This window comes from Bos javanicus, chromosome 13 (assembly GCF_032452875.1).
Source record: "Bos javanicus breed banteng chromosome 13, ARS-OSU_banteng_1.0, whole genome shotgun sequence".
Classification (NCBI taxonomy): domain Eukaryota; kingdom Metazoa; phylum Chordata; class Mammalia; order Artiodactyla; family Bovidae; genus Bos; species Bos javanicus.
The window spans coordinates 61,261,393-61,288,947 of NC_083880.1; the positions used below are offsets into that span (position 1 = coordinate 61,261,393).

General features: G+C 46.2%; 1 protein-coding gene and 1 long non-coding RNA gene across 5 annotated transcripts in view; one reads left to right on the forward strand and one right to left on the reverse strand.

Moving 5' to 3' along the window:
- The window catches only part of BCL2L1 (BCL2 like 1), a 50,166-nt gene that overhangs the window by 5,721 nt on the left and 16,890 nt on the right, over nucleotides 1–27,555 (reverse strand). The window lies entirely within an intron of this gene.
- Nucleotides 892–27,099, forward strand: LOC133259564 (uncharacterized). Its single transcript, XR_009740448.1, has 2 exons — nucleotides 892–1,386; nucleotides 15,792–27,099. It is a non-coding gene; the product is annotated as an uncharacterized LOC133259564 (long non-coding RNA).

The window sequence follows — 27,555 nt, forward strand, 5'->3', positions numbered from 1 at the left end:
AACCTGTGCTCTAGAGCCTGGGAGCCGCAACCACTGGAGCCCGTGACCCAGGAGTCCTGTGGTGGCTTCCCCTGTGCTCTGCAACAGGGGAAGCCACCACAATGAGAAGCCCATACACTGCGACTAGAGAGCAGGCCTAGATCACCACAGACAGAGAAAGTCTAAGAAAAAGCAACGAAGACCCAGTGCAGCCAAAAAGGAAAAAACCAAAACACATAATATGTTATGATGGCATATTCCTTTGTATCACAGAAGTGAATGTTTTGCCTGCTCTAGGCACTGAGCTGAAGCACTTTACTCCAAGGAGGGCTTATTCCCGGGGCACATGCACAGTCACGTTCGCGAGTGAGTGTTTTTGGTCCTGTCTCCCCAACTAGACTGTGTGTGGTTTTTGTCACTTGTACCTCAAGAAGCTGGTGCTGTACCTAGAACACAGCAGGTGCTGTTCTAGATGAATCCATTTGAGATGAACAAATGACTACGTCCAGTCAGCCCTCAGAACATTTTTATCGGAGCCTCATTCTACAGATGTCAAGATGGCGGCTTCAGTGTTCTCCCATAGTCTCTGTCCAGCAAGCGGGAGGACTGGGATTTGTCTGAGTTCTGGCCTCTTGCTCATGCTGAGGTCCAATCCTGCCATCTTGGGTCCCTGCTGTCTCCACCCACAGAGAATTAGGCTCCTCAGCGGCGGCAGCAGCAGGTGACATTTCCAGAGCACTTACCTTGCAAGACCCTCTCCTTGGTCCTTTCTATGGATTGGTTCTTTAAACTGTCTCTATGCTCTGTGGGCCAGTGGGTTCTACTGTTAACCTGCTATACAGCTGATAGACCCGAGGCCCACAGATAATGTGCGACTTGCCCAAGGTCACACAATGGTCTGGTGACATGACTGGGTTGCCTGCACCAACAATCTGGCTCCAGTGCCTTTGCTCCTAACCTCTACCCAGGACTCTGCTCACTTACAAAAGGACAACTGTTCTCAAGGCCCTATCATGGGCCAGGTGCATGCACTATTACTGAAGGAGGGCCTCACTCTAAGCTCAGGTAGGCTGAGGCTCAGAGATACTGAGAGACCTGTCTCAAGTGGGTAACTGAAGAACCAGTTCATATTCTGGGGCCAGGCCTATAGCCCTGGGTCCCTCTTGGAGGAGGAAGGTGGCCTGAAGCACCAGCTGAATGAATGAGTTCTGGCCCCAGGCCAGCTGAGGGGAACTGGGTGCCACAGGAAAAGGATGTGACGAAGGCCAGGAGAGAAAGTGAAACCCTTCCGTCCTGGCTTTAGCGGAGAACAAGCACCGCTGCCAGACGGGCCCTTCCTTCCTCTAGTGTGACTCTGGAGAGCCCAGGCCCACTGCTTCCTTCCTGCTTGGTTATTTCTGGAAAGAGGTAGGTGGAGAAGAGGAAGGGGCTCCTAGCAGCCCAGGGAAAGTGCCACGAACATGAAGAATGTACCTGACCCGGCCTCATCAAAGCCCTGCACAGGCAGGCCATGAGTCACTTTCTGCTCTTGGACTCAGTTTCCCTGAGGGAGAGGCTGACAAATGCCAACTAAATAGACAAATGAGGTCTTGCTAGGAGATCTCACAGAGATGGCAGGCAAGTGGGCAGTGGGGCAAACGAAGAGGCCTTATCACTCTCTCAGCAGGGAGCTGCAGGCGGAGACTCGGAAGAAGTGAGGTTTGTGGTTGGAATCCACTTCCCTTGGCTTTCCTAGGGGGGTGGGAGGCGGAGGGCAGGGGTTGTGTGTGGGGTTCAGCAAAATGAGAGGAACACAGCCTCTTTCCTCCACCCTGGGGACCACAGGCCTGGATGCAGGCAACTCAGAGAGGTGACTCCATGGGGCAGGGACAAAGAGATGGGTGGCTAGACAGCTGGGCTGACACCTCAGCTGAGTCAGCCCAGCTGGTGGGTGGCACAGCGGGCCTCTCTACTTCTGAACCTCAGTTTCTCCTGCTTTGACCTCACAGGCAGTGATGGTGAGAAAAGGGGATGAAAGCACTGGTAAAGCAAAGTGACCTTGGTGTTATGGTGGAAGAGGGTGGCATGGGGAGCCCAAGCCGTTTGGGCTGTCAGGGCTATTTGGAGGCATCCTCACAGCAAACTTCTTGGTAATCTTTCTTTAAGTCTGCCCTTGTCAGCTGCCAGCCTCTCCGGCCCCCCGCCCCCACCGCCCCGCCTCCTCCCCCTCCATTAGTTCTAAGAAGCTAAGCCTGATAGATGTGCTCATTTCTCAGAAAAGGAAGTGGTTGTGCCGGGAGGAGATAACACCTCCGCTAGGGAATTGAGAAAGCTATCAGGCCCAGCAGTGTAGCGCAGGCTCTCCACCGCCTCAGCTCAGAAGCGGGGTACCAGTCTTGGAGGAAGAGAGAGGTAATTCAGAAAAGCATTTACTGGGGGCACAGATGCTCATTTAGGGGCTCTCAATCTTCCCAGGGAGTGATAGCTGAGATTTACTGAGCACTTACCAAGCACCAGGCATGGTGCTAAGAGCTTCGTTGTGTATGTAAATTCACCGAATCCTTATAAGAACCCCATGAAGTAAGTGCTATCATTACTCACCATGTTACAGATGAGGAAACACGCACAGAGAGGTCAAGTGACCTCCCAAGGCCATCCAGTTCATAAATGGCAGAGCAGGGATCTGAATCCAGGCAGTCTGGCTCCAGAGCCCAAAGGCTTAATGGCTCCTGGGCAGCTGCTACCTGCTCATATGCATTCATTCCCTGGAAATCTGAAACTCCCCTCATCTCAATCTTATTTTACCCTTGGTAACTAACTCCCTATTCACTTTTTTCTAGGTATTTTTATTTATTACTTATTTTATTTTTGGTTGCTCTGGGTCTTCACTGCTGTGTTCAGGCTTTCTCTAGTTGCAGAGAGTGGGGCTACTCTAGTTGCGGTGCACAGTTTTCTTACTGCAGTGGCTTCTCTTGCTGCGAAGCATAGGCTCTAGGTGCGTGGGCTTTAGGTGTTGTGGCACACAGCTCAGCAGTTGTGGCTCATGGGCTCTAGGGTATGCAGGCTTCAGTATGAACTCCCTATCTTTCATGAGTAGATGGCCACAGCCTTTCGTTCTTCTCCCAGTGTCCAGGGTGAGAAGGACCAAGGCTCAGCCTCGAAACATAATCAGAAACTCAAAAGTGACCTTAAAAGATGCCCAAGCAACCTTCCATGTGATGCTCAAGCTCAGCCCTAACATCCTCACTTCCCAGTTGAGGTTCAGAAAGATGGAGAACAAATCTATAGATTCAGTGCAATCCCTACCAAAATATTAATGTCATTTTCCACAGAATTAGAACAAATAATCATAAAAGTTGTATGGAAATACAAAAGACCTCCAATAGCCAAAATAATCTTGAGAAAAAAGAAGAAAGCTTAGAAGCATCATGCTCTCTGATCTGAAACTATACTACAAAGCTACAGTAATCAAAACAGGTTGGTACCAGCAGAAAAAACAGAAACATAGATGAGTGGAACAGAGAGACCAGAAGTGAACCCACACTTACACAGACAGCTACACGCAAAAGACTCAAACTGGACACTTCTCTCACACCATGCACAAAGATAAATTTTAAATGGATTAAAGGCTTAAATTAAGACCCCAAACCATAAAATTCCTAGAAGAAAACACAGGCAGTATGTTCTTTGATTTGTAATACGATATTTTTTGGATACATCTCCAGAGGCAAAAGAAACAAAAGAAAAAATAAACAAATGGGACCACATTAGACTAAAAAGCTTTTGCATGGAGAAGGAAACTATCAACAAAGCTAAAAGGCCACCTACTAAAAGGCAGAAGGTGCCTTTTAGAAGCTAAAAGGCAGAAGATATCTGCAAATGATATAGCCGATAATGGGTTAATATCCAACATATACAAAGAATTCATACAATGCAACATCAAAAAAACAAATAACCAGATTACAAAATGGGCAGAGGATCTGAACAGACATTTTTCCAAGGAAGCCATACGGATAGCCAACAGGTACATGAACAGATGCTCAACATCAAGAAACATTAGGAAAAGGCAAATCAAAACCACAATCGGCTAACACCTCACACCTGTCAGAATGGCTGTTATCAAAAAGACAACAAATAACAATCACTGATGGGGATGTGGAAAAAAGGGAATCCTCATGTATTATTGGTGGGAATGTAAATTGGTGCAACCATTATGGAATGGAAACAGCATGGAGATTCCTTAGAAAATTAAAAATAGAACTACTATATGATCTAGCCTGCCTGCTAATGCAGGGGATGCAAGTTCGATCTCTGGGTCAGGAAGATCCCCGAGAGAAGGGATCTTGGCAACCCACTCCAGTATTCTCACCTTTAAAATCCCATGGACAGAGGAGCCTGGTGGGCTACATTCCATGGGGTCACAAAGAGTTGGACATGATTGAGCGTGCGCACGGACACACACATACCACAGAATCTAGCAATATCACTCTCTGTATATTTACGTGAAGAAAACAAACATGCTAATTAGAAAACATAAAGGCACCTCTATGTTCACTGAAGCATTATTTGCAACAGCCAAGATACAGAAACAACCTAAGTGCCCATCAACAGATGAATGGATAAAGAAAATATAATACAAATATACAACACTAAATACTAGCCATTAAAAAGGATGAAATCTTGCCATGTGTGACAACATGGAGGGACCTAGAGAGTATTATGCTTAGTGAAATAAGTCAGACAGAGAAAGACAAACACAGTATGGTTTCACTTATATGTGGACTCTAATTCAAAACAAACAAACAAAAACAGAGATACAGATACAGAGAACAAACAGGTGTTTAACAGAGGGAGAGGGGTAGGGACTGGAAAGAAATAGGTGAGGGAGATGAAGAGACATAAACTTTCAGTTGCAAAATATATGAGTCTTCATGAGTATGAAATGTACAGTGTGGGGAACATAGTCAATAATTATGTAACATCTTTGTATGGTGACTTACCTTAACTACACGTATTGTGGTGATCAGTTTGCACTGTATAGAATTATTGAATCACTACGCTGTATAACAGGAACTAACATAATGTTGTAGGTCAATTATATTTAAAAAATCAAATAGGGACTTCCTTGGTGGTCCAGTGGCCAAGACTTCATGCTCCTAATGTGGAGGACTGGGGGGCTGGGGTTCAATCCCTAGTCAGGGAATTAGATCCCACATGCCACAACTAAAGATCCTGCGTACCCCAGTGCAGCCAAATAAATATTTTTTAAAAAAAGAAAGAAAAAGAGAGCAGATTTGTGGTTACCAGAGGCAGGGTTTGGGGGGATGGGAGGAGCGGGGAGGAAGAAAGTGGCCAAAAGATAGAAACTTCCAGTTATAAATTGATACTAGGGATGTAATGTACGAAATAAATACAATTAACACTGCTGTATGTTATATATAAAAGGTTTTAAGAGAATATATCCTAAGAGTTCTCATAAGAAGAAAAATTTTTTTCTACTTGATTTTGTACCTCTATGAGATGACAGATTCTCCCTAAACTTCCTGTGGTCATCACTTCATGATGTACGGAAATCAAATCTTTATGCTGTAAACCTTAAACTTTTACAGTACGTATGTCAAATACATTTCAATAAAACTGAAAGGACAAAAAAAAACAAAAGGAAAGCTGGAGCGCCCTGATTACACAGTAGGTCTGTTTCACTCCAGATGGTCCAGAACCATGGAGTTATCGACAGGGCATTGTCTGCTTACACACTTGCAGTAAAGAATCCGCCTGCCAATGCAGGAGACGCGGGTTCCATCCCTGGGTCAGGATGATGCCCTGGAGAAGGGAATGGCAACCGACTCCAGCATTCTTGCCTGGGAAACCCCATGGACAGAGGAGCCCGGCAGGCTACAGTCCATGGGGTCGCAAGAGTCGGATGAGACTTAGTGACTAAACAACAACACATACGCACTTGTGAGAAGGGGCTCCCTTCGTCCTGTGTGGATCATTTCATTTTTGAGCAGCTCTTTTGGAAAACTTTTCCCTTTGATCGGCTCTAATGGAAAACTTTTTGCCTCTTTCCCTCTACCGCCTGTCCTAGCTGGCCTTAGTTCCGGTTCTCTCTCCTCTGCTGCTCTCTTCCAAGGGCTAACCAAGAAGGTAACACGAGCTAGCAGAGAAAGGTTAAGGCCCTGAGCCAGGTCCTGCTGCTCTCTGAGTATCAGCTTCCTCATTTATAAAATAGGAGTGCTATCTAGATGAGGCCAAGGCTGGTGACAAGTTATCTTCTTTTTCTCCACCAAGGTGGGCTTCTACAGCAAAGAACAGGCAGGGACCCAATAAGTCTTGCAATTAGACTCAGATGTTTAGCTTTGGACCTCATTAATAATATGGGAATTAAAGATGTACTCATTTCACAAGAACATTGTGAAAATTCAATAGTAATTCATATAAAGGACTTAGAACTATATGTGACACCTAGTAGATTTGCAGTAATTTAAGTAATTATTACTGTTCTTATTATTAGACCAAGGCTCAGCTTGAGTCTTAGACCTTTCTCCATGGTCTGCAGGGTTTCTTCAGCTTTGTCTAGGGCCAGGCTGCTTACTCCTCACACACCATCATCTGTTCAGCCTCAAGATCTTTGCTCACATTGGTCCCTATGCTGAGCTCTCTCCTACTTATCTCTTAGGGCTCAACCTGCAGGCCTTAAGGAGGCCTTCTGCTCTCCTGCTCCAAGTCTCCTTGAGCTCTCACCCATTTGCTGAGCTGCTCATTTCTGACCATGAGCTCTGTCTCCTAGGCTGAGAGCCTAGTTCTGGGCCCAGAGAAGGTGCTAATGAGTAGGCCGAGTGGTGGGAAGGAAAGAAGGCCAGTTCCCTCTCTCTCTTAAGCCCCACCTTCATCGCCTGCAAAAACTAGGAGGAGGCCCCAAGATACCAGGTGACTGGGCAGGTACCTGGGGCTCCCCAGACACCAAGTTCTCCCAGGCTCAGGAGAAAGTTCTGGAAAAGACATCTTCTGCACTGTGTTGACACAACAGGCAGGAGGGACTAGGGTAGCAATCTATAAGGAACAGAGGTTTGATCTCTGGGGCCAACCCCCTTCCTAATTCTCCTCTGCCTTCTGGGGTCTGCACCTCCAAGTACTCCACGGTCCAAAGCAGCCACTCCCTCCTCCCTTCTGCCCAGGGCTGCCCTACTCTGACACCATCAATGCTGCGTGCTGTGAAGCGCAATGGGCTGGGCGTCAGCAGGTGTGGGTTTTGTGTCCCAGCGCTGTCACTGGCTTGCTTGGGGGTGAGTCCATTCCGCTGTCTGGGATGCTGGGAAAGTCTGGGACTTTCCTCGTCTGTACAATGAAGGCGATCATCTCAAAGGGCTCTCATTAGTGCTGTAGCATGAGGAAGATGAAAATAACTCACACATGGGCAAATAACTGACTACCTGTGTTCTCTCTCAGGGGTATTTGAAAGATCCAGTCATTTAGTGTGGAAGGTGAGAGGCAACATTCTCTCCAAGAAGGACTTGTTGCCTCCACTTCAAAGCCTGCTGAGCCTTGCCGTCCAACCTGCAGATTCCAGGGCAAAGGGCATTGGGCATATCTATGACCAGGGTCAGCTCCTCAGAGGGCCAGATCTTGCCAGGCTCTGCCCCAGTGGCCTCAACCTCCTCACCCCAGCACCGCCTCCAACTAGTCCAGACAAGTCCGGGTATTTTCAGCCACCTTTATCTGATCGGAAATGTTTGGAATTCCACAGCAGAAGGCAACAGCTCTGGAGGATTTGGGGACAGAGCAAATCCCTGCAACCCCTCCCTGCCCCCCACCACATAAGAATGCTCTCACATACAGCGTGTGAAAGTTGTTCAGTCGCGTCCGACACTTTGCGACCCCATGGACTCCTCTGCCCATGGGATTCTCCAGGCAAGAATGCTGGAGTGGATAGCCATTCCCTTCTCCAGGGGATCTTCCCAAGCCAGGGATCAAATCCAGGTCTCCCACACTGCAGGCGGATTCTTTACTGTCTGAACCACCAGGGAAGCCCCTCGCGTACAGCCTTGTAACCAAAACCTCAGTGCTGAAGGCTCCCTCAGGCTGCAGCCTCTCTATTTCATCTTCATTGCAGCCCACCAGCCCCCTCAAGGTGCAGAATAGCAAGGTGCCTGAGACTGGTGTCAGGAAAGCTGGAGGATTCTGTAGCCATGATACTGAGGGAGGGGCCACCTGGAGGTTTGCTGTTCACAGTCAATGCCCACAGCACCAACAAACTGCAGAACACCACCACCACCAGCATGTTCAACCTCTACTCTAAACAGACAGGAAACTGAGACCTGAGGAGGCAAAGGGACCCCCCTCCTCGCAAGGCCTCTTGACTCCTAGAGTCCAACAGTGTGGGTTCTAACACACACAAGTGTGGGTTCTAACCCCAGCTCTGTGACTGCCGGACCTGGGGCAAGATCCTTTATCTCTCCAAGCCCAGGGTACTGTCTACAAAGTGAGAATACTGCCATCACAGCCTTAGCAGCAAGGATTAAAAGGTCCATGGCAAGTGCTCAATAATTGTTAGCTGTTGTTTTTTATAGCTAAAAATGAATGTCCCCATTTGTGCTTCTCATATTGTAGTCTCATTACTTATAGCTACAAACAAATAACAACAACAACAAAACCCCCACAGCTCATACTGCCTTAGCCCCTACTTGAATTCTCAAAATCTTCCAAGTAGGTGTTGTCCCCATTTTACCAAAGAAGAAACTAAGACTCAGAGAGGTGAGGAAACTTTGTCTGAGATCTGGTTACCCAGTGAGGGTTTCTGACTCCACCGCACGTTAAGTCTGCCAGTGCAATAGGACAGATGCAGAAGGATGTGACTAAGCTCTTCCTTCCTTCCCCTCTTACCCACCCAGTGCCCACTACTTGCTGAGGATCTTGAGCCTTGGATCAGAGACCATTTTGAGGCCAGGGCAGAGGCATGTTCCTTGGTAGCCCCCCTGGGTTTCTTGGTGGCAAGAAGAGAAGTATGCAGATAGCTGCTCTGTGCTTCCCTATTGTCTCCTAACCCAGCCCCTGCAAGGCCAGTCCTTGAAGAGACCCCCTCCCTCCATCTGGTCATTATCTTGGAAACAAAACATGCCTAGTAGCTTTGGTGGAGCTGTTACCTGAGGTCCAAGATAGACCATGACCTCTTTGTGGGTTGACCTGTGGGGCTGTAGGAGGATTACCTACTTAGCTCTGGACACTCATTCATTTCACAAATCTTTATTAAGAGCCCACTGAATGCCAGGCACTATGTTAAATGCTAGAGATAAAACAGTGACTAAATTAGAAGAAAATTCCTACCTGTGTAAGTTTATAATTTAATGGGACAAGACAGGAAATAAATGTCAGATGGTGGTTAAGTGCTAAAAAGAAAACTAAATGAGAGAAGGGGTTAAAAAGAAACACTGAAGAGGGCAGAATTAAAACCTGGTCAGGGAAAGCTTCCTTAGGAGGTGACATCTGGTCAGAGTCCTGAATGAAGTGAGGAAACAGGCACTACAAGGATCTGAGGAAAGGCAGGGGAAGAGCAAGGGCCAGGCCCCGAGGCAGGAACACACTCAGGGCACTCCGAGAACAGGGAAGACCCCAGTGTGGCTGAAGCTGAGTGAATGAGGGGAGAATGACAGCGTGGGATCTGGTAGTAGCCAAGGGTCAGAATGTGCAGGGCCTTGAAGGCCATTTAAAGACTTGAGCCTGTCCTTTGAGTGAACACTGCAGGGTTTTGAGCAGGGGAGAGACATGATCTGACTTTGATTTTAACAAAGGCCCTCCGGTTCCTGGGTAGAGACCTGCAGGCGTAAGGGACTGGTGATGACCTGATGCAGCCATCCGGGAAGAACATGAGGGTGGCTTAATCAGGATGGTGCCAGGGAAGCTGGAGAGAAGCAGTCAGATTCAGAATTTATTTCGTAACAGTAAAGCTGAAGGGATTTCCTAATGGATTGGATATGGACCACGCGAGTTGCTTGCTTCTCTGGCCCTGTTTCTCATCTACAAAAGGCAGGGTAAAAGGCCTTTGAGGATTTTTTTCCCAGCTTGATAACTACGCGAACCCTGTGGGAGGAAAAAAGAGATAAAACCACTTCTGCTGTCAAAGCCATTTGCTCACCTGACCTCTAGGCACATGCAGGATCATGGAGTAGCCAGACCCAGGTAGGGGTGGGCATAGCTTTATTGATAAGGGGAGGGGTGGGGCATCAGAGCTGTGCTATGTGTATCTAGGGCCTGCTAGGCAGAAAGTGCTCAGTGTGAGTGAATGCGGCAACGCTGGGAGGCCAGGATGTGTGCAAGAACGTTCCAGGTCCTTCTAAGTTAACAAAAGAAGCCTGGCCCAAGGGATTCCTCTCCCGGCTTTCCTTCTGCATCCATTACATGGGCTGAGTCTCAAGTTCCCGTTCTTCATGAATGGGAGACTTCGATATCTGAAATCACCAAAGTAGAATTTCAGGGCTGGAAGGAAGCAGAGACACGTCTGACCCCCTCTAAACACAATTTCAGCCATCACTGTTTGAGTTTTATTTATGTGTCATGATCATTATGAACATTTTCCTATCAATTGACTTGCTTTTTATTTTTATTTTCATTAGAGTTCACTCTTTTAAAAAAATTTTTAAATGGAGATAGTTGCTTCACAACATTGTGTTGGTTTCTGCCATGTATCAACATGAATTGGTCATAGGTTATACATATGTCCCCTCCCTCTTGAACCTCCCTCCCACCCCTCGAAGTGGTCGCAAAGCACCGGTTTGAGCTCCCTGAGTCATACAGCAAATTCCCACTGCCTATCTGTTTTACATATGATAGTGTATTTGTTTCCATGCTACTCTGTCCATTCGTCCCACCCTCTCCTTCCCCCGCTGTATCTACAAGTTTGACTCACTTTTTAAAGTACTTTTTTCCGTACACACTTAGATGTACAGAAAAGTCTTAACCTACTCCCCAGCTTGTTCTTTCTGCATCTTTCCTCCTTTTACTGAATGATAGTGGTTTCATCTGTCCCGGTATGGAAGTCTGGAACACCTTGCAGTCATCCTTAAGTATTCTCTAGCTCTGATCTGTCAGAAAATTCCTCTGAATATATATTCAAAATTTATCCAGAATTTCACCACTTCTTACCACCCCCACCGTCCGAACCAACATCATTTTTCTGCCTGTGTTGTTATAACCACATCCTTCCTGATTTCTCTGTTTCTTCCCTCTCTGGTCCTTCACACTGGAGCCAGCATAAGAGTCCTCTAAAGGCAGTAGGATCCGAACCTGTCTGCTTAAAACACTCCACTGCCTACCCTTCCCATATCACTCAGAGGAAAAGCCACTGTGTCTCACCAGGGCTTACACAAACCTCTGTCTTCTACCACCCTCCTTTGTGCCCTCTGTTCTAGCCACACTCATCTCTGGTCTTCCTCAAACATGCCAAGCACACCCTTCTTACCTTGGGGCTTCTGCACCTGTTCCCTCCGTCTAGAATGTTCTTACCACAGACTGTCACATGGTTTACTCCCTCAGGTCACGCAGATCTCTGCTCGCATGGCTCCTCCTCAGAGAAGCCTTTCCCAATCACTCTTTATTAAAACAAACAAATACCAGGTGTTACCTAGCCACTGTCCATCCCAACCACCATTCCCTGTCTCTTCTGAATGTAAAAACTCCATGAAGGCATATCTCCCAGTAGTTAGAATGGTGCCTGGCATAGGCAGACACTCAGTAAGTATTTGCTAAATGAAAAACTCGAATGAAAAGGCAACATATTATTATTGATATAAACAGAAAACTAATATCATTTGCCACAAATGACAATCAACATAAAATAAAAACACTATTAAAAATTTTTAATGTTTATTTGCATATCATCTGTAAGTTATCTTGAAGGTAATTGGTACCGATCCTGGTCCCACATCTTTATAAAGGAGATACATGAGGTCTCTGGTGGAGAAAGCTCAGGAAGAAATCAGCCAGTCAATTAGAGGCCAGTTCAGAGCAGCCACACAGGTGCCCTTTCCCTGGCTTGGAACCATGGCCCTGCCCTCCAGACTGCAGGCGAAGAGACTGAATCTTGGGATGGGCACAGCTAGGCTGGACCAATGGAGCCTATCTGAAGGGCCAGGAAAGCTCACCCCTTGCACAGGCACAGAACTGGCAGCTCTGCTGAAGAGAACAAAGGCCAAGCTAGAGGAGGCTCGTGGGGCTGCACCGTGGGGGACGGGCATGCATAAACCTGTAGGCAAGGTCCATGGAGACCAGACAGCTGAGAGCAGAAAGGAAAACAGGCTAGGTCCCAAAGGGTGGTAGCTTCAATCCCGTAAACACCAGACAGGCGTGGGGGTTCGGGTGCAGGCCTAGGGGCCCAACTGAGCCCAGGGGGAAGACAAGACCTTCCCAGTCTCCTCCAACAGCGATGATGAGGCCAAGCTGCCCTGAGGAGAGCACTGCCAACCCTGCTACTATTAACCACAGCAGGCATTAGACATTAGGGGGGAAAGAGACAGGGACACCCTCCTAGTCCCCACATCCAGATGGTCTCTCCCAGCACCCTCCTAAGTCCTAGCCAGCTCCATCTACCTGGGCCCTTGAGGACTGGACCCCTGTTTGGAGGGGAACTTTCTTTTCCCATCCCCACAGGGCTGAGCACACATGGCTGCAGGTGCAGGGGGTAGATCGAGAGCTGTTATAACTGCCAGGCCAGCAACGCCTGACCTACATCTCCATGGTTGGTCATGCAAAGAAAAATACCAGGGATTTCCGTTGGTGTTCACCCAATGCAGCTGCCAAGGGAAGGCTGGGCCTTTTGAAGGCCTGTTGTGAGTGGGGTGGAACAAGTGGTAAGCTGGCTGACACAGGCTAGGGGCTGGCCTCTGAATTATTTCCTGGTTTTGAGGACCTCCTTAGTTTTCAGAGAATCTATCAAATGTTTACCTTTTTTCTACCAAGGTCATCTACTGAAGCTCCCCCTGCCCCCCCTTTTAGTATATCACCCTTAATAAGAATTGAGAGAGAAAGAGAAAATGAGAATGAAATTATATTTGGGAAAAAACTGCCCAAACTAAACATTTGTTCTAACTGTAAACTGTTGGCATCTGGAAGGAGGCTTTAGGTTTGCATAGAAAAAAAGACAATTTGGAATCCAGTTTTGCAAGGTAGTGTGAAAACAACCTGGGACCTCAATGTCAGGATGCTGTGTTTATTACTGCTTTGTGGTGGGCAGAGACCTATCTGGCTGTGGAGAAGTCAGTTAAGCACCCTGGCCTCGCTCTTCTCATCTGTCAAGTGTGGAGGAGGGACCAGAGGATCTCTAAGGCTCTCTCTACAGCTTCAAAGTGCTTTGATCCGATCCCCGAGGCCTTCCTCTGGCAGAATTGCACCCCACCCCCATTAGGGCAGGGGCGCAACATTGTGTAAGAAAAAAGTAAGCTCTCTTTGGTGACAAGAGACCCGAGTTCTAACCCAGTGTTGCAATTTATTAACTCACTGTGTAGTCTTGGGCAAGTCACTGCAACTCTGGGGGCACATCACTTTTTTCACATGTAAATCAAAGACTTGAAAGTGGGTTGAAAAAAGCTCTACAGGTACTCCAGTGTTACTGTGCCTCCCTTATGTCACTGACCCCTTAGCATACACCTGCCTCCTAAAGGGCATGTTCTTCACCTGCAATTGCCTCAACCTGCAAATCATAAGACCGTAGAGACAAAACAGAGGGAAGGTGTGAGAACCCCCCTCTAAACCCCCTTCTATCTGACTGCAGAGCTTGTGTTCTCCGACTACAAAAATGTGGAGGTGGCATGGATGGTGGAAAGGACTTGGGATTTGGAGTCAGAAGACCTCAGTTCCCTTCATGGTTGAGAGGAAGACCTCCTCTACACCTCCCGGCACAATCAGAGGCTCAGTGAGATAACGCATGTGCGCTCAGTTCTCAGTCGTGTCTGACTCATTGTGACCCTTTGGACTATAGCCTGCCAGGCTCCTTTATCCATGGAATTTTCCAGGCAAGGATACTGAAGTGGGTTGTCATATCCTCCTCCTGGGGATTGTCCTGGCCCACGGATCGAACCTGCATCTCTTGCACTGGCAGGTGGATTCTTTACCGCTGAGCCACCTGGAAGCCCCTGTGAGATAATATATGGATGCAAGGCAGCACTGGACAAAATTCAGTCAATGACCCTGTGCTATTATGCTGTGACCCAAGCCTGGGTTTCCCCACAGCATGAAGGAAAGCAGAAGGAACAGCTGTAATATCTTAGGGGTGTAACAGCTCCACTTTTAAGTCTTCTGTCCTGAACACCTTGGCCTCTCTCTTCTTAGCTGTATCTGTCCATCCTTCCAGACTCCCTTTACCTGGAGTCTCCAGGCCACCCAGCACAGAGTCCGCAGTGCTCTCCCTGAGAGGCTATGGAAGGGCTGAGTCCTGAATCTGACGCTAACTTGCTGTGCACTCTGGGCTGATCACTTAAACTCTGAGTCTCAGGGTCCTTACTTATAGGTACCTACAGTCTCATGACCTAAGTTGTTAAGAGGTATGCCTATATGCCTATACTTTATACATCTCTTCTCTCCCATGGGACCAGTGAGCACCTCACAGGTGTGCAAAGAGCACCTGTTAAATGACTGGGAGAAGGGTCCTTTCTGAGGCAACATCAGTGGGAGACCATCGCCAATGACCACTCACCAATCCTCGGGCATCACACTGCAGCCCACTCTTTGCCACCCTGTCCTGAATGGTGGGGACAGGGGTGGGGAGTATGAGGTAAAGGGGAGCTGTAGACCCTCTCCTCTAAAGCAGTCACTGTGAGGTGGAGAAGCCAGATTCTCCATCTGAGACGGCATCAAACAATACAGAAAAGTGGAAGAGGCAGAGAGCCAAGGGATATCCATGGACACTAGAGTGCGTGAGTGAGGGTATCCGAGTCTACTAGATTGCACTTGGATTCTGTCCTTAGTAGTATCTGATCTGTCTTACTCTTGGTTCACTACTCTGGACAACAGGGACAGTATGTTTCCCAAGCAGGATTACTGTGAGGGTTTAAAAATACAACACAGTGCACTTTAAAGCACCCTGCACGTAAGAGGTACTCAATAAATGTCCGCAATTAGGTTTCATTAGTACATTCATCATAGATGGCTTATGTCATTGGGCCCCTCTGCCAGCCAAGAGACTGCACACCAAGAACCAGTAAGACTTATGGCTCTCTACAGCAACTGGAGCTCTGGATGGAGAAAATTCTCTCGACAGAATCCTGATTAGATTTGGAAACTATAGAACTCTCAGCTCAAAACAGACCAGAGACCTCAGCTCAGACATATGTGAGTCCCCTCTGGGGACTCCACAGCTTCCTGGCTGTGTGTTCTTCAGGCCAGTTACTCTGAGCCTGATTCCTCATCTGTATTAGACTCTGAGACCACGTGTTATTCCTCCTGAGGGGCAGTCAGCATGTTATTTAAGAGCATAAGTGTTAGAGAATTTAAACCTGTGTTTGAATCCCAGCTCTGCAATTTACTATTAGGTTGGTGCAAAAGTAACTGTGGTTTTTGCATTATGGAAATTTACCTTTTAATATTGGAATACATTCTAAATAAATGTGGTTATGTTATACATCATTTTAATGTGCATTTCGCGCTTTGTTTATTTTTTTGCTAATGACTTATTGGAGAAGGAAATGGCGACCCACTCTAGTATTCTTGCCTGGAGAATCCCAAGGACAGAGGAGCCTGGTGGGCTAGTCCATGGGGTTGCAAGAGTGGGACATGACTTAGCAACTAAACTACCACCACCACCACTAAAGACTTATCACTTGCTATTTATTTTATATTTATTTTAGACTATGGAAATGATATTAGACAAAAAGCCAATTTGAGCGATTTCCTTATTTGAGTTCAAAATGGGTTGTAAAGCAGTGGAGACAACTCGAAACATCAACAACACATTTGATCCAGAAACTGCAGACGAACGCACAGTGCAGTATGGTTCAAGAAGTTTTGCAAAGGAGATGAGAGCCTTGACGATGAGCGCGGTGGCCAACCATCGGAAGCTGACAATGATAACTGAGAGCATCACTGAAGCTGATCCTCTTATAACTACACAAGAAGTGGCCAAAGAACTCAAATGTTGACCATTCTACAGTCATTTGACATTTGAAGCAAATTGAAAAGGTGAAAAAGCTCAAGAAGCAGGTTCCTCATCAGCTGTCCGCAAATCAAAAAAATCATCATACTGAAGTGCTGTCTTCTCTTATGCCACACAACAACGAGCCATTTCTTAATCAGATCGTGGTGTGTGAAGAAAAGTGGATTTTGTACAACAACTGACAATGACCAGCTCAGTGCCTGGACTGAGAAAAAGCTCCAAAGCACTTCCCAAAGCCAAACTTGCACCAAAAAAGATCATGGTCACTGATGTTCTGCTGCCGGTCTGATCCACTACAGCTTTCTGAATCCCAGTGAAACCATTACATCTGAGAAGTATGCTCAGAAAATCGATGAGATGCACCAAAAGTTGCAACTGCAGCCAGCACTGGTCAACAGAAAGAGCCCAATTCTTCTCCACAACTCCCAACCGCATGCTGCACAACCAGTGCTTCAAAGGTTGAACGAATTGGGCTATGATGTTTTGCCTCATCTGCCATATTCACCTGACCTCTCGCCAACCGACTACCACTTCTTCAAGCATCTTGACAACTTTTTGCAGGGAAAACACTTCCACAACCAGCAGGAGGCAGAAAACGCTTTCTAAGAGTTCGTGGAATCCCAAAGCATGGATTTTTATGCTACAGGAATAAACAAAGTTATTTCTCATTGGCAAAAATGTGTTGATTGTAATGGTTCCTATTTTGACTAATAAGGACATGTTTGAGCCTACTTATAATGATTTAAAATACATGGTCCAAAACCACAATTACATTTGCACCAACCTAATAGCTTGGGTCACTGACCATAGTACACTGTTAAACCTTCCTGTGCTTTTTTTATCTAAAAATGTTCCTTGTTGGCTGGCTGTATTACTGGGTCTGGCACATAGTAACAGTATCACTTGATACACGAAAGTGTGATCTTTGTATCTAGAGCCTGTCATGGGAAAGCACTCAGTAAGTATGCTGAATCAGGCCCTGACTGCCCCGGTGGGAGGGTGCAGGGAGGAAGATGCTCCTGTGAGCTGGCACTGCTGCTAATGGCCCACATTGGTGATGTCTATCAAATCACAAGAGCACACACCCTTTGACCCTGCAACTGCACTTTGAGGGATTGATCCTCCACAGACAGCCTGTAGTCACACGTGGGCCAAACGACAAATATAGAGGGCTGTTCAGTGAGCAGCCCTAATGGGGCTAAAAAATTGCCTCCCAAATGTCTACCACTGCACCCCACTCCAGTACTCTAGCCTGGAAAATCCCATGGGCGGAGGAGCCTGGTAGGCTGCAGTCCATGGGGTTGCGAAGAGTCGGACACGACTGAGCAACTTCACTTTCACTTTTCACTTTTACGCATTGGAGAAGGAAATGGCAACCCACTCCAATGTTCTTGCCTGGAGAATCCCAGGGGCGGGGGAGCCTGGTGGGCTGCCGTCTATGGGGTCGCACAGAATCGGACACGACTGAAGCGACTTAGCAGCAGCAGCAGCAGGAACTGGTTCAATAAAGGACAGTATTGTGTACGGAATACACTGCAGCTATTAAGAATGAGAAAGTTCTTGATGGACTGATATGCAATGATCTCTGAGAGATACTGCTAAGTGAGAAAATCAAGGTACCAAACAGTATTTATAGCACATAGCTGTTTGTATATCATGGGAAATATATGTGATTGCTTATGTCTACAGAGTCCACTCTCCCAGGAAGGGAACTGGGTAGCTAGGAGAAAAAAGTGGGAAGGAGACATTTGTTCCTTTCAAAATTGGAACCCCATGAATATATTATCTATTCCAAGAAAACTAATAAAAAGTTAAGGGCAGGGTGGTTTGAGAGAGGACAGAAGAGAAAAAGAGAAATGAATTCTCCCATAAGAAGCAGTTGGAAAAAAAAAAGAAAAAAAAAAAAAAGAAGCAGTTGGGACTGCCCAAAGACAGTCCCTGTGGCCAGTTATCACACTATCAGAAAAAAAAGACAACTCTGGTATTTGCATCCTGTGACACCAAAATAGCACCACCACTGTATGACCAGCTACACTGGGGCTGCCCCCATCGCTGACCCTTTGGCCCCAGGCAAGGACCAGGAGCCATGATGAAGTTTCTCTGTCCTCTAGGTTAAGTTTGTCCAGGGGAAAAGAAGGTTCTAGTTAAAGTAAAAATTATCCCTGATAGTCTCAGGAGAAAAAACGAAAAAGTGGGGACCTAGCTCTGGAGGAACATGGGCAGTCAGGCTCTAGGGGGAGGGCTGGCAAGCAGGCCTGAAAACCCCCTCCTCCTCCCACCTTTCTTCTCCTAAGCCCCCAACCACTCCTTCTCCTCCTGTTTTCCTTAACAATCTGCCTGCATGCTAAAAAACACTCTATCAGATAGGGACTCCTAGAAGTAAATGGAGACCCAACTGGCTCTGGAAGAAATATACATGGCTAATCAAATGTAAGAAAAGATGCTTTACTTCCTAAGTAACCCTGAAAATAGTCCTTGAATATTTTTAACTTTTGATTATGAGAATATTTAAACGTGTACAAAAGTAGACAGAATGATAAAATGAACCACCCCCACTCAGCTTCAACAATTATCAACTTCATACCGATCGGATTTTACGTGTTTCCACTCTCCCTTGCACGCATGCGCGCTAAGTCGTTTGTTTCAGTTGCGCCCAACTCTGTGACTCTATGGGCTGAGGATCTATGGACTGTAGCCCACCAGGCTCCTCAGTCAATGGGATTCTCCAGGCAAGAAATACTGGAGTGGGTTGCCATGCCCTCCTACAGAGGATTTTCCCAACTCAGGGATCAAACCTGTCCGTGTCTCCTAAATTCGTAGGCAGGTTCTTTACCACTAGCGCCACCTGGAAAACCCACTCTCCCTTACCCCTGTATTATTCTGAAGCAAATTCTAGACATAGTTTAATATGTGCTTCTAAAAAAGGAAAAAAAAATTCCATAATTGCAATACCATTATTGTATCTAATATTTGAAGAAATCCAACAAAAGTCATGGAAGGGTTTTAAATGTGATCAAAACTCCCAAAGAGGGCACCTTTGTTCAACATGAAATATTAATGCAGTGTATATAATAAGCTCTAGGTACAACTGAAGTTATAAATAATTCAGATTTATAGATGTTTAAAGCCTATTGAAATAAAGGTATTCCACCAACAAAAATACTAAGATGACATGAAAGTCAATTCTAGATCTATTAAAGACTTAAATGTGAAAGGCAAAACTTCAAAACTTTAAGGAGAAAATACAACTGTCTTTAGGACTACAGATTAAGGAAGGATTTCTTCAACATAACACAAAATGTGTAAATTGTGGAAGAAAAGATTCAACTACACTAAAATTAAGACATTTTAGGGGGCCTCCCTGATGGTCCAGTGGTTAGATTTTACCTTCCAGTCCAAAGGGTACAGGTTCAATCCCTGGTCAGGCAGCTAAGACCCCACATGCCTCGGGGCCAAAAAACCAAACCAAAACACAAAACAGAAGCAGTGTTGTAACAAATACAATAGACTTTAAAAAAAAAAAAAAGAAGAAATTTCAGTCATTAAAAGATATCACATATAAGGTGAAAAGGCAAAATGCAAAACTGAGAGCCTACATTCACAACACATGCAGACAAAAGATTAATGTTCAGAATATGTAGAGAATGCCTACAAATCCATAAGAAAAAGGCATATCAACACTAAACAGAGCAAAGAATTGTATAGATATTTTACAAAAGAGGAAACATGAAAGGTCAATAGATGTAAGGAAAGATTCTCCACTCCACCTGTAATCTGAGAAATGCAAATTAAAACCCCAAGACACCATCTCACACCCACCAGCTATATAAAAATTTTCAAGTCTGACTGTATCAAGTATTATTAAGATGTAAAGCAATGGAAACTCATATGCTTCTGCTTGCAGCATAAATTCTTACAAACACATAGGGTAACATTTGGGCATCATCTTCCATCAAGCAATTCCAATCCTTAGAGCAACGTTTCCCACTGTGGTCCAAAGACCCGCAGCAGTATAGCCTGGGGACTTGTTAGAAACGCAAATTCTCAGGCCCCAGTCCAGGCAGACAGAAACACTGCAGGGGTGGAGTCCAGCAATCTGTGGTTTAACCAGCCCTCCAGTTGACTCTGATGAGCAGCTAAGGGGTAGGAACCACTGCCCAAGAGAGATGCTTGAACACGTGCATGTGAGGGGGAGACACACACAGATGTTGTTCAAAATCACACTGTTTGAAACTGCAAAAACAAGGGAACAACCCAAATAACCACTGACAATAGAATGGATAATTTGAGACATAATCATACAAAGGGACATGAAAATAAATGAACTACAGCTATACACGTAACATTGACGGATCTCACAATATTGAATGAAAAAAGTAAACTGCAGATGAATACACACACTATGATATTTAAATGAAATTTAAAAGCATGCAGAAGCACACACACACACACACATACACATTCAAACTTTAAAAAAAGGCAAGGGAATGGTAAACACAAATCTCAGGAAAATGGGCAGGGGGTAGCTGTAACTGGAGGGAGCTTCTGAGGTACTCATAAAAGTTTGATTTCTTAAACTCGGTTACCAGTTTACAGGTGATCATTTTCCTACTGAAACTTTACATATGCATAAGATATTTTCTGTTGTATTTATGATAAATTTCTTTTTTAAAAAAGAAAAAAGGTATGCTGAAACAGTGCAATAGTTGGAGTCAGAACTGCAACCATTTGCTCTGACTACATGTGTGGTGTCCAAAGAGTTAAGCCTGTTTCTGGCCTGCCAGTGGGAGGGCAGGCAGCAGCTGGGGCACAGTGGGAGTCCCTGGCTCCAGCTGGCTCCAGCTTAGATCTGCTTGGATCAAGCACCACGCCCAGGAACTGGCACCTGTGTGTGTGTGTGTGTGTGTGTTGGGGGGGACGGCCTCCGGACAGGTGGCACCTGAAGCCCTTGATGACCTGTCCATGTAAAGAACTGGGCCCAGTTAGAGGGATGGTAGCCTCCTCCTCCTCTAGGAGCCCCTCCATCTGGTAAGAAAGTATGCTGGTGGCAGTTCGGAGTTGGTGAGGAGGGGACGAGGGTCTGGGACTCAGGGTGGGGGTGGGCAAGGAACTGGGTGGGCTGGGCTCAGATATCACCGGAGGCTGCTGGGATTAGCACCTGCTGAGAATGAGATTAGGTTTCTTGGGACAGGCTCATCTCTCTAATGTCTCCCCCCACCCCCACCCCCCAAAAAAAAGCTGTCTCCCTGTGGCTTTTCTCTGCTGGACAGATGGTGTCTGAGCTGTCTTTTGGAGGGTGGGCTCCTTGAGAGGGTGTTGGAGGTGAGGTGGGAGCTGATGCCTGCTTGGTCACGGGATTCCCTGTCTTCCACAATAATAATGATCAGAGCTCTTACTGAGGCCCTACTATATGCCAAGTACAGGCTTGGTAAACTTAAACACTTGCCCAAAAGTCAAACAGTAAACAAATGAGGCCTTGCATGCAGGCAGCCCTCGCAAGAAACTACTGGCCATGATGATATCTTCGCCTTCTCAATAAACAGCAGCAAGCTTCTTCCAGTTACTCAGGCCAAAAACCCAGACTCTTTTCTCTCTCACACACCCCTTATCCAATCTTCGCAGATCCACTGGACCTGACTTTCAAATTATACTGATGCACTGACCACAGCTCACCACTTTGACCACGCCTTCACCCTCATACAAACCACCCTCATCACCTGCCCAGCTTCTCACTGGGCTCATGCTCCTCGTCTTGCTCATGCAGTGAATATAGGGACTTGGGTTTGTTTAATGCCGTATGCCCAACCTATTACGCAATGCCTAACACATGGCAGCCACTCAAAAATATTTAATGAACAAATGAATGAATGACCAACCTCTCGACCAACCTCTCTTAGGAAATGACTCAGATTCAGAAGGGAGGAAGGCCTGAGTGTCCTTAGTTTTCTCAGCCAAGATGACCTTTGGTACCCCAAGGCAGTGGTCAAGGTCCTTCCCTATTAGGAAATGCCCTGGGTGCAGAGCATCACCGCTGTGTCATCTGCTTGTGCCTGCACACATGCACATACACACTGGGCCACAGGAGCTGGAGAAGAGCCACTTCTGATTAGGATGTGTCTAGGGGACTGTCCCTGCACTATATACATGGTGGTTTTCATTCTCATGAATGACGAGTCACTCATCGGTTCAGAATGGAGGATTCTGAACTGAAGGATGACAGGGTCTGATCTCTACTTTAGAAGGATCATGGCCGCTATTTGGATAATAGATGGTTGGGGGGGTCGGGGCGGGGAGGGAAACACAAGAGCAGAAGCAGGGAGGCGGCTGTAGAGCTGTCCAGGTGGGAGAGGGAATGAGCAATAGCTTTGCCCTCTCACCTCCCACTGCCGGCCTTTAACCAGGCTAAGTTCTCCTGCCAAATGAGAAACAGTGACAGCACATGCTGGGGACTTCCTCAGCAATTTCCCTTATGAATAAAGCACCTCATTAACCCCCTCAACAGTCCTAGTAAAGCAGATTCTAGCAATACCCAAGATTTACAGAGAAGAAAACGAAGGCACGAAGAGGTAAAGTCACCTGTCAAGATTCTACAGCAGTCCGCTTCTAGCCAGCATCCATCCATAGCCTAGCCAGACTCCAAAGCCCAGTTCCCAGACTTGCTCAATGGCCTTCTTTTGAGGACCTGTCTACAGTGCTACCATTCACTGAGTACTCCCTGGGCGCTAAATGCATTGCTGAACGCTGTACCTGTGTTATGTAATATTCCAATGATCAAAGGAGTCACATACCCTGGTGACTTCCATTTTACACATGAGAACAGCAAAGCTGAGAGAGGCAAAAGTCATAGAACAGGTAAGCTTATTGTCCTACTCACCTGCCACTGAGCCATCTTTTTACTATTTTTCTTTTTCTCTATTTTCTTCCTTTTCAGTCACTGGGTCAATGGAAGATACCCAACAGATCATAGTGTGGTGGATGCTCTGCTCTAAAGTATCAGCTGTCTTTTGTCCCCTTGACCTGATGTTAAATGCCTTAAGGTCAAAGTCCACAAATAACATTTGTTTGCCCATCCTACAGCACTGGACCTGAGCCTTCGACTTGGGCAAAGGAGATGAGAAGGGTCAGGAGTTCTTGTCAAAGTCACAGGGCTAAATGAAGGTGGAGGAGAGGGGCCCTCCCATGAATCCTACACCTGGATGGCACAGTTCCTTTAGCTTGAGAAGCCTTGAGGACACTTTTATCTGGGAAAATGCACCTTCCAACTCTTTATGGGGAGCACTGCTTCAGCTAACACCCTGCAGACAGGTGGAATGTCCGTACCCCAGTCTCATTCTGAAGAGACTTGCGGAGTGGGAAGGAAGGGGCAATGACTTTCAGTTCCCGTTAATGTGTCTAGAAGCAGCAGCTGATTCAGCTAGATGATGTCACCTTCCCAAACCTCCTGACCAGCAGCTGAGATGGTAAAAGCAGGAAACTGGAGGCTACTCAGCTGGCTAAGCCCGAACATGCTTCTGGCAAAGGCCAACAGTAACCCCAGGCTCTGGAGGCATCCTCCTGCAGTTGAGCAAAGAGAGTCCTCACAGATGACAGGATAGTAGGTGTCCTTCAAGACCGTCATGCCAGGATACTACCCTAACTCTCCTTTTGCTCAGCAGCTTTCTGCACATCCCAAACTAACACTTATTCGAGGTTGGAGCCCTGGAAAGAAGCCTGGGTTTGGAGCCAGACCATGCTGGAACTGAACCCAGGTTCCACCATGTCCAAGCTGCAGGACCCTGGGCATGGAACGTCATCTCTCTCAACCTCAACTTCCTCATGGAAAAGAAACAGGGGCTAACAGCCCACTCATCACACAGGCCGGGTAGGAGAATAAACAAGACAATGGACATAAAGTGTCTGATTGGGGAAAGATGCATAGTAAGTGGTGGTCGCCATTACTCCCTTTGGGTCAGAGTGAAATACCAATACCACAAAGGGAAACCAATGCCCACACTAGACCCACTAGTGTGAGAGCCGAATATATACGTGGGCCCCAAGCCTGGACGAGCCTTGCTTTTCTGTTTGCAAAAATCTTTGCTTCAGATCTTCTCAGGCTGGCTTTCTCCTTCATCTACACTCCGGTCAAAAGTCACCTTCTCAGAGAGGCCTTCTTGACCTCCTCATCTAATGTTGCTTCCCTAGATTCCCTGAGACTGCATTACTCAGTCTCATTTTCATCTGAGATCATCTTATTTCTTGGGGTAGCTGGCTCCCCAGCTAATATAGTAGTTCTGTGAAAGCAGTGTCCTTGACTGTCCTGTTCATCACAGCATCCCTGGCCCTCAGCAGAGGTCTGGCATGTACTGGTGCTCAACAAACATCTGCTGAATCAACAAATGAATGAACGTACCTGCAATGGCCAAAGGCTAAACTGACAAGGACCCCACACTTATTCCTCTGCTGTCAGGTCCTGGCTCTCATTCCAGATGCTGGCATTGCTACCTGGGAATCAGTGAGTGGACCAACAGGTGGCCAGGATGGGCATCCATACCTGGTAATAACTCATATGTTGGGATACCAGGACTGCTGAGGAGGGCCTCAGACTCTCCTGCAAGTCTAGCTTCAGCTGACCTTTCGGTCTTTATTACCTAATAAGCGACCCTTCCAGACACATTTCAAAACAGACTGCCACTCCTATGGGTCTCTCCCTCCTTGAGAGTCCATCCCAATTTGCACAACTGAGGTCATGTGGAGCACAAGCCCCTTTTTTCCCTGTCTCTGCAGTAAGTCCCTGCACAAACTCACCTCTTCTGTGAAGTATTGCTCTTATTTGGCATTTAGCATTTATTATTGGTTTTCTCAAGATCTCCCTGTCATGTTCATAACATCTTTTCTAATTCAACTGGAAGTACTTCAAGGGCAGAACTGGCTCTTCAAATGGTGATATCTCAATTAATAAATCTGGGGAAAAGCCTCTCTTTGAAACAAAGCTGGCTGGGTCCAGAAAGGGCCTGCTGGCCAGGCCCCTTTGGTGAAGGAAGCGGAAGAGATCATCATGCCGCCTTAGTCCAGGAGCAAGGGAGCCAATAAACCCTGGACAATCACATGGTATCTGGGATGATCCCAAGGTCATGCACATGACTGGAGTTTTAAAATATACCATCGTTTTCACAAGTCTGGGCATAATTTACTTACCAATCATAAAGAATGATAGAGAAACTTTGCTCAGTTCCAAGGACTTAGTGGTATCTGCTTCTGTGAACTAAGATAAGCTTAGTCCTGGCCCTCATCTTATCTATACTTTCCTTTCCCTTGACTCCACTCACTATTTTATCCTTTTGATCATATGAATTTTCCTAAGTTGCCAACTAAATTTCCAACTTTTTTGTAAAACAGAGTAAGGCTCTAATAAAATATGACTTGGTCCATTTCTCTTTTAAATGCTACAATGGTACACAAAAACAACATCCCAAACACTTCATTATGACACAGCTCAGTGACAAAAATAATGCCTGAATCACTAAGCAGAGTGCGTGGCACTTAGTGAGCATTCAAAAGGTTAAGTTCAAAGAACCTCACAATTCTTACTAGCTTCTTTTCTCTGGGCTGACTCAGTTTTCTCATGTGTAAAATAAAAACAATGTCTTAGGTTTGTTCATTTGTTCAATCATTCATTCCAAAATCATTCACTGAATGCTTACTACCTGTAAGGAACAGTTCTAGGTACTAGAGATAAAATGATGACCAAACTAAAGTCCTTGTAATCATGGGGCTTATATATTCTAGAAGGGTGACAAAAAAATCAAGTAAACAGAAAGAAAATTTCAGACAGAGGTTGGTGCTGTGATAAAAATACAAGGTAAAAGACAAGAGAGTAATTAAGTAGTACAAAGCTTGGCTACTTTAGATCAAAGGTCAAAGAGAACCGCTCAAAGGAGATGACCTGTGAGCTGAGTCACCTGGAAGAACCAGCAGGCAAACACCAAGGGCAGAGCACTCCAGGCAGACCCAACAGCAACTACAACGACCCTCCAGCAGGGAGAGGTGAGCCTGGAACAGCAGGAGCCCCTAAGCTAGGCGAGCAGAGAGGGAAAAGAAGTGGTAAAGGATGGAGAGGCAGCCAGTATCAGATCGTGCAGGCCTTAGGAAGGCCTCAGTAAGGACTCTGGGTTTTATTCCAAGTGGGTGGAGAGTTGTAAGCAAGAATGTGACAAGATCTGAATTTGGTTTCCAAAAGACCATTCTGCCTGCAAGGTTTGGGAAGAAGTGCTTTTTTTAAGGTACTCTTTTAGCTCCAATATCTGATTCCCCTGTCATTCTAGGCTCCCATGAATTGGTTGCCTGATCCTCCTCAACAAAGAGGAGCAAAGAGGAGGAGCAGTTTCAGCCCTGGGGCAGAAGCAAAGAATATGTGTCACCTTGTTCCGCAGATGGAGGGAGTGGCCCAATCAGGGAGGGGTGGGAATCCCAGCTTGGAAAACAGCATCGCCAAGCCACCTTTATTGTTTCTGCCTCCTGTGTGGAAGTTTCTGCCCAATGACACAGTGCTGTGGAATGCTCTCCCCACCCCCCCACACCCAATCTTCCGTTTACAGAGGCCAGAATTGTACTTTGCATTCCTCCCAGGATTTAGCTCAAATCTAGCCTACAGGAAATGGTCGATAAAGAGCTACTGATTGATTAATGATGAAAGGGAATATTCCCAGCCATTAGGCAAATATTAATGAGCATTATGAGTACTATGTTGGGTCTCTGGGGATACAAGGTGATTAAGATGAGTTTCTTGCCTTCACTGAGTTCAGAATTCAGCAGATGGACCAAAACCACAGACAGCTACAATGAGTAACAGCAGCAACACTGATGAGGCCCTCTTTATCCAGAAGTAGAACACTGGGCTCTGCTGCCAGACGGAAGTTCCAATCACCACTTACCAACCTAGCATCTTTCTACAAACCCCTTAACTTCCCCATGTCTCACTTTTCTCCTCTGTAAAATGAGAATTATAGTAAGAATGCCTACTTCAATGGTATTGTTTGAGAATTCAATGAATACATATGAAACACTTAAGGATAAGTGCTCTGTAAATGTTAGCTATTATTAAAATTGGGCTTCCCTGGTGGCTCAGATGGTAAAGAAACTGCCTGCAATGCAGGAGACCTGGGTTTGATCATTGGGTTGGGGAGATTCCCTAGAGAAGGGAATGGCTATTCACTCCAGTATTCTTGCCTAGAGAATTCCATAGACAGAGGCGCCTGGAGGGCTATAGTCCACGGGGTCGCAAAGAGTCAGACACTACTGAGCGACTTTCACTTTTTCATTATTAAAATTACTGTAACATCTGTGCCAAGCTCAACATGATCTCATTTCATCCTACAAAAACCCTACAAATCAGGTATTATCATCTTCATTGTTGAGATGGGAACTGAGGCTCAGAAAGAAGAATGAGTCCAAAATCAAACAGCTGGTATGTGAAGAAGCCA